General features: G+C 42.5%; 1 pseudogene; it reads left to right on the top strand.

Moving 5' to 3' along the window:
* The first annotated feature begins 6,395 nt into the window (after nt 1–6,395).
* Nucleotides 6,396–6,923, top strand: LOC116635229 (annotated as a pseudogene).
* The last annotated feature ends 1,507 nt before the right edge of the window (nt 6,924–8,430 follow it).

Below are 8,430 nucleotides of genomic sequence, written 5' to 3'. Positions count from 1 at the left end.
GATATTTGTAATGTCTCCAGCTCATTATCTGAGTTTTCTTACACTGTGATCTTGACATTACCTGGACCAAAGCGATTTCAGTTTAAGGAAAGCTTTCTGCTTTTGTTGGCATCTGCTAATTCCAGCAAGACGCCCCCAGGCGTCTCTTGGGCTCCCCACTGCAAGTCCTCTTTCTGTCATAGGCCAGAAAATGTCCCTGGAAGAATGAGAAAAGGATATTTGTGGGTAATCTGAATATATATGGTATTCTCGATATAGTTAGAATAAATAATATGTTAGTGAACTGATACACTGTCTCTGAATTAGCCTCACCCCTGCACATGAATAGAAGAAAATGAAAATATAATTGCTTTGATATTGTCTATATTGACTTTGTAAAATCACACTTAAGTTTGAGTTCCATGAAATGCTCACTGATCCTAATTGTTTCCCTTTGAACTCTCCGGGACTGTGACTACACAGGACAGATACAGTGAACCCTGTAAAAACCAAACGATGAAACTGAGGGGGTTAAAACCAGTTCTTTCAAAAGACAACAGCAACAACAAAGTGATGAGCCTGGAGGTAATGTTATGGCAAGTGACGCCTGTGCACACTAGAAGGTCACTGTCAGTTGACAGGAGCACTTTCTAGGCACTGTGGTCAGCTTTGTTACTGGGAGAGCTCTTCCCTTCACTAACTTCACCTACAGTGGTTGGACCATTGGATGTTCAAGAAGTGAAAGCTCTTGGCAGCCACACACCTTCCCTGTGTTCACATCCCTGCTGCAGAAAGCCTAAACTCCTTCCAGGCCACCAGAATTCCATCTCAGCACCAGAGCCAGAATAGGTCCCCTGGGAACTAAAATAAGGGCAGTGTCTCAAAACTACCCAATCAGGGAGCAGCATTGGCACTGGGGAAATCTCACCATCAGGTTATTATTGGGGAAAAAAGTCCTTAGTACCAATAGTGCTTATGAAAGTGGCCTCCCTCCAGGGAGATGGGTGACTATTCATAGGGGTCTTCAGGCTCAACAGATTATGTCTGGGGAAAACCAGATCCCAGCCCATTAAACAGAGAGGAATTTTGTTCACCAACAGCCAAAGCAAACTCAGAGACCCTTCTCACTGAGACAGCAATGGTTCTAGGCTACATCAGAGTATTCATGGAACTCATTGTCTGAGATGGGATAAAGGTTGGATAGATAATTCAAGAAGAGGAAAAAAAAAAAAGAAAAAATGCAGGGATGGGGGGAAGACAAAACTGAGCAGTCCAGGGCGTGGAGATTGTGAAGTTTCTCAGGATTTGACTTGAAGGCCATGGGCACAGTGAGCTCTTTTTCCTACCACCAGAAATTCCTTGGTCAGGTCTGAGGCACTGAGGTGTGTCTCAGCTGGGTTTTTAATCAGCACAGTCTCTATCCCACACTTCATTGTTTGAAAGCCTCCATGTAGTTAGATTGGGCTTTGTAATTTTTTTGTTGTTGCTCTGTCCTATTGTATATGCATTGACTATTGACCTGCATGTTTTGTGAACTAAATATTAAAATTACTATTATCTCACATTTGAACAGCTCCTGCTCTTTTGTCCTAAGCTTCGGGATGTGGAGGGGGGGAGTCTCAGCACCTCAAAGCTGAGGGCGTCTTCTGGAATGTTTCTGCTTGCAGAATCTGTCTACTCAGCAGTAGCCTGGCTGCCTGGAGGCCAATGAGGTCTGATCCCATGCACTTAGTGGTTCCCGCAAGTTGAGAAGCCTGAATCAAAAGGAATTTCCAGAGCAGGCAGGCATGTGGCATGGGATCCAGGGACGACATTTAGCCTGTCTGACCCTCAGTGCACCAGCCTAAAGTGTCTAATATCATTGGCCTGCCCAAGAGCTAGTAAAACAGGAGAGCCAATACCTGTCCTCTTAATGCTGTCGAAGGCTGGCTTTACCAGCTTAATTAGCTGTACTCACTGAGGCTGAATCAAGCTATGGAAACAACATAAGCCTGGGTGGCTCAGTCGTCAAGCGTCTGCCTTCGGCTCAGGTCATGATCCCGGGGTCCTGGGATCGAGTCTCGCATCGGGCTCCTTGCTCAGCGGGGAGCCTGCTTCTCCCTCTGCCTGCCGCTTCCCCCCCCCCCCCCGCCCACCGGCTTGTGCTCTCTCTCTCTGACAAATAAATAAATAAAATTTTTTTTAAAAAGCATGAGCTACAGAGTCAGAACAGCCCAACCTCAAGGCAAGGCCACCTCACTTCCCAGCTGTGTTAGCCTGAGCAAAGCACTTAATCTTTCTGAGTCTCGGTTTCTATAGAATGGGGATAATAAGCATAGTGGAATCATGCAAGTAAAGGACCTATTTAAGTGACATACACTCAACTTGCATGACTTTAAGACAAACAGGGCATTGACAGGTAACTAGGACATCTGAGGCCAGCATTGGCTTCAGGCATAGCTGGATCAAGGGATATGACCAAGATTCTACTTTTTTTCTGTCCATACCTCAGTTCTGCTTTCCTCTCTGTCAGTTTGCTTCTCAGGCAGGATGTCCCCACAGGCTGCTCATATTTCTAGGCATATGCCATGCCCAAAGGAAGTATCTCTTTCCTGATATCTATAGGAGAAAAAAATTCTGATAAAAGTTATTGCACTATTTGAGTCATGTAGCCACCCCTAAACATCTTCATATAACCAGAGCCGTGGTATTCAGCTTAGCCAAACCTGGGTCCCACAGTCATAATATGGAGATTTGTTGTATGACACAAAGGATCCATCGTCCTTAGAAATCAGGCAAATTCATTGCTTTGCCTCATTGTTACCCCTGTGGTTGAACCTGATCTCCAAGAAAAGCTTCAGAGGCACAACCTCTGAACCTCTCTGACCAGTTACCAAACAGCATAGTATTTATAGTACAGAGAGGGAGGATCTGAGAGATTACTCTGGTTCTCACAGAAAATGGATAATTAAAAATGGCCAAAACTTTACATTAAATTTTAAACAAATGGGATGACAAAACTGGTTAGTAGAAAATTGTCCTCAGTTATATAATTTTGAGCTATTCAAATTAGATTTCCTAAGATTAGGAAAGAAGAAGACTCCCATGCAAAGACATAAATGAAGGAATCAAATCATACCATATGTGCTCAAAATATGACTCAGTGCCATTATCCATAACAATCCCTGGGGAATCCCAAGCTGCTGACTACTGAGTATTCCTGTCACCATCTTGAGGTCCAAAAGAAAGGAGGTTTAATCAAGGTCTCTATGGGATGGCCAATTCTTTTAGCTTTGTCTAGGGTAATAGTCAGCCCTGCCCTGCCCTGCCTCCACAGGACATTACATAGGGTCAACCACTGCAATAGCCCCAGTTTTTGCCAAAGCACCTGGCATCTCAGAACTGATGCTTTCTGCTGGTGAGAACACTGGACTCAGAATCAGAAACCGGAACTTCTTGTCCTGACTCCACTACCAACCAGCTATGTGAACCTGAAGGACCACTTACAATAATTCACCAACATGTTTTTATTATTTTTTTATTGATTCCTTGTAATCACCAGTACTGCATTTAGGGCTTTACCTACCTCATCTCTAGTCCTCCAACAATCTTGATCTCACCCCACTAACCTCCAACCTACGACCAGTCTAAGTGAGCAGCCTGAAACTTGTGGACACTGGTCAGCAACCACACACACATACACACACATGCACACTCACATACATAAATGCACGCTCACAGATACACACACTCAAACACCCAGTAATATCTCTGGATCCTCAGCAAAGACCATAATTTCTTTGATTTTTCAACTCGTTGGCATTCGCAGGTGCCTCAGAACTGCTTTTGAACTATTCCACTCCTCAAGCCGAAGCCAGGCTGATTTTTCATACCTACCAATCCACAGTTAGAAAGGAAAGAGATTATTCTCTTTATAATAGCTCAAATTAATATGAAATGAGCATTAAAATGTATTAAGAGTTGAAGATAAACAATTTCCTTTTGGTTTAATATTGAGTGCAAGATACTGTATCATGGAGACAAAATGTTCCTAAAGTATTTAATTTAGGTACCAAAAAAAGGTTCTAACAGGGACGGTTTTTAGTGTGCATACCACCACAATACTCAATAGTAAAAGCAACTACTACCAAATGACCAAATAAGATGAAATCTTTTAGCCACCACTACCATAGGGGTTGCTGAAGGAAATCAGACTTCTTCCTTAGAGAGCCTTTCAGGGAGAGCTGGGTCCTGTGTGGAGACAAGGAACACACAACTCCCTTCATAGAAAACATCATATTTTGTTCTGTCAACTTAGATTTTTGGAGGAATAATGTTATATCTAATATAAAAGAAGGCTAAAAATATTTGTCCTTTAATTGGGCAATCCCTCTTTTTTGAATTTCCCCTAAGGAAATAATCATAAATATTTATGCCCAAAGATATATATCAATTGTTTAGAATAGTAAACCTGGATCCAAAGTATTTTTAAAGTGGTTGCTTCTGGTTGGGGATGTAATAAGAATACTTTTTCTTTATACTTTTCAGTACTTTCCAAGAATATCTTCATTTTATACCCATACCCAGAATAAACTCCCCTTTCCTGAACAGACATTAGAAATTAAGAAAAGGCATTGAATGACGGTGAAAGATCAGTTTGAGCCTAAAAAATACAGATAATTATGAATGTTAATATTATTATAATTATCATCTGTTTAAATCTAGGAGATCTCAGATATAGCTTCAGGCACTTTTTGTACACTTAGCCCCAATCCTCAAAATAACCCAGGAGACAGGTACTATTATGCCCGTTTCATAGATAAAGAAAGAAACCAAGGCTCAGTGAGGTTGTGTCTTGCCCAAGTAAGGTCATCAACTGTCCTGGTTTATTCAAGATGGTCCTAGATTTAGACTCAAAGTCCTGCATTCCAGGAAACCCCTCAGTCCCCAACAAACCAGGACAGCTAGTCACCCTATGCCAAGGCTACATAGATAATAGAAAAGCATGGATTCCAACCAGGGTCTCTCTGGCTCCACATCTCACTCTCTTTCTACTATGCCAGAGTGAATCCCACTAAACAAGCAAAATACATACATAGGAAGGAAGGAAGGGAGGGAGGGAGGGAGGAAGGGAAGAAAGGATGGAGGGAGGGAGGGAGAAACAAATCTACTTTAAAGAAGAAGGTATTTGCCTATGAATCCAAAAAGCATAATACTTAAAACAACATACTGTAAATTCAATTTTTAATTCTCAAGTTTAAAAAAATGTCAGACAAGAGCAAATGTAAGTGGTGGACAGATGGCGTTAAATGTCTGCCTTCGGCTCAGGTCATGATCCCAGGGTCCTGGGATAGAGCCCTGCATCAGGCTCCCTGCTCAGCGGGAAGCCTGCTTCTCCCTCTCCCATTCCCCCTGCTTGTTTTCCCTCTCTTGCTGTGTCTCTCTCTGTCAAATAAATAAAATCTTAAAAAAAAAAAAAAAAATGGTGGACAGATGGTGGGAATGGAGGAGACCATCAGGCTAACTGGTCTCTTCCGAGCTGACACATTCACTTGAGCAAAGCTCTCAGGGTGCTATGTGACATGTGTGCCCTTTTAAGGGCTCCCGGGCTGGAGAGCACTGTGGTGTGATGCCATGCGAAGGGCAGGGAAACCCCCGGGACCCCGAGGTGCACTGTCTGCGGGTGAACTCCTCCAGTGGTGGCAGCTGAAGCCACCCAAAGGTCCTTGAGGTTGGGTTTGGGCCAAGACCCACGTCATCTCAGCCCTACTCTTAGGTTGAAGCCCCCAACACTGGGTCTGAGTCAGTCTCTCCCAACCTTCTAGAGACTTCCCATTCCTTTCGTGTCTCAAGTGGAGTTGGATGTGACTGGCCTGAGGTTTTTGACCAGTCCAGTCTTTCCCTGTTATCAAAGCTGCCGCCCTCAGTCCTTGTTGACTATCAAAAGCTTATTTGTTTTATTCGACAAGCCACCTTGAATTTCCCCAAAGAATTTTTTGAAAGATGAAATATCAAACAAGTTAAGCACGTAGGACTTTGCCACCCATACTTAATGGCCGAAGGAGGACAGTTGCCATGGCAATGGCTCTGGTAAGGACGATGGAGTGAGGCTGAAGGGTGAATAAAATGCCATAAAGGGGCACAGGCTGTCCGGCCAGCCAGCCCCTTATGACGCTGGGAGTGTTTGCCCAAGTCTTAGGAGTTAAGTCATAATTTGGAGAGAGAGAAACAAAAATGTCCAGCTGCAAACAAACATGTTGAGGGGTGGGAGTGGGAGGTCAGGATAGGGGTGAAGATATTTTGAATGACAGTGCATGTGGCTGTCACCTCACGAGGACTGGCAGAGCCCTCCTGCCAGTAGCTTTCGTGCAGACAGACTGTCCCATCCAGCTGCAGAGCGCACAGCCAAGAGAACAGAGACAACCCAATGAAGGCTCATGGAGAACTGGCGTCAGAATGATCCTCACAGCCTCTCCGGCAACATACACACAAGACTCAGCCTGGCTCATTCTCTGGGACCCAGTAGTCCCGCTCCCGGGAACCTGCTCAGAGGAAGTCAGCCTGACTGTGGTCCTGCTGCTGAGGGAGCCGTCAGCAGAAGACTGGGGTGCGGAGAATGTGAAAAGAAACTTGACGCTGCTATCACTCCAGACACATGTCTCTGCATGTCCGAGGAACACCACAGAAAGTGGTAGAAGAAAGCCGAACAAAAATAAAGTCTTGACTTCAAAAAAGCAGGAGTCGATCCACATGGAAAGAATAAGTTCCCCACTTGGAGAATTTGTAAAAGTTCTGTGCACCACCTGGGTTCCCATTCCTGCCAGGGCTGCGCCTACAAAAGGGGCATCAGTGTGATGTGGGGGGAGAAGGTTTCAGATACCAAAAACTACCACAAATGTCTGTCTAGATGTATTGGTGAAGTTTTTGGCTTTCTATATGATTTTACTTTCTTCTTGGAATTTTGAAGGCATAGTATAGAGGTTCAAGTCACAAAATAACACGTTTTAAAACAAATAGTTAAAGTTAAGTTTAGGGATACCCGGGTGGCTCAGTTGGTTAAGTGTCTGCCTTCGGCTCAGGTCATAATTCCAGGGTCCTGGGATCGAGCCCCGCATCGGCCTCCTTGCTCAGTGGGGAGCCTGCTTCTCCCTCTGCTTATGCTCTCTCTCTCTCTCTCTCTGATAAATAAATAAATAAGATGTTTAAAATAAATAAATAAATAAATAAATAAATAAATAAATAAATTTAAGTTTAAACCAGGAAGGTTGATCAGTAGTCATTCTTTTGCTCTCAAGAAGTTCTGAACAGAAGTGATATAGTCTTCGGCCTTAAATTGTTATTCTCCTTACAAGCATTTTATTGAAATGGAATGAGTGGCAAATTTAATGGAAAAAAAAATTTTCCCTGTTCTGTATGTACTTATTACTTAACATTGTTCAGATAATTCTTGTTATCCTCTCCCTCTACTTTATTTATAGTTATTGCAAAAAAAAATGAGGAGGAGATTATTGATATTTGGCTCTGAACTTGGTGTCCAGACTTAAAATTCTTCCCTCGGTTCCTGTTGGTTGCCTAGTTCTTAGAACCAGCAGTCCCTCAATCCATTGCAGTTTCACTAAGTATTTAAATATTTTAGACTATTATTGCTGAATGCTTCCTTAGTAATTAGTCCAGACCCAAGTCAAAAACAGGTTGTATTTGTGATTTTATTTGTTCTTGAAACCAAAATGCCAATACCTTTCATCTGAGAACAAGAACACAAGCAACACGCTTCATAGGTGCAAATGAATACAGCGGATTTCAGAAAAACACATATTACACATATTATCTTGAATTCAACCTGTCATGAAAGCCTGGGGTACAGTGTTCATCCACGATGATGTGTAGTTGAAATGAATCACCACTGTTTGGGAAAGCTCTTTGAAGCAAACACCAAACTTTTTTTTACCTTTCCCCTCCCCCAAAAACAACAAAAAAAGATATACATAGAACAAAGGAAACAAAAGGCTGAAGGCAGAAAGAAGTTCAGAGCAGGGTTGTTTTTAATATTGTAAAACCAGAAAAAGGAAAGAAACAATCCTAACAGCAGGAGAAAAGTCAAACTATAGCACACTAGCATAATGAAATATAATGCAGAAGATAAAAATTGTGTTTAAGAAATCATTGTAACGGATAAATTCTCATCCTTTCACGTTACAAGAAAGAGTAAAATTCATCATTTTAAATACACTATGATCTGAATCATGGGGGAAACAGACAAGAATCTGAAAGGAAATGCATCAATCTATTCACACTTCTGGTCTTTAAGTGCTGAGACTTGGGTAAGTTTATTTTCTTCTATTCCGTTTTTCTTAATTTTCTATAAGGGGCATGTAGTTTTTACGTTTGCAATGACAATAAACATTTTGAAAGACCTACACGTGTTCTCTCACCTCATAGCATTCCTCACTCTCTTGGCTCTTGCCTACTTCT

The sequence above is a fragment of the Phoca vitulina genome, unplaced genomic scaffold, assembly GCF_004348235.1.
Source record: "Phoca vitulina isolate PV1807 unplaced genomic scaffold, GSC_HSeal_1.0 scaffold10, whole genome shotgun sequence".
Lineage (NCBI taxonomy): Eukaryota > Metazoa > Chordata > Mammalia > Carnivora > Phocidae > Phoca > Phoca vitulina.
Note: the sequence above shows the minus strand (reverse complement) of the source record. Positions and strands in the feature narration are given on the sequence as shown.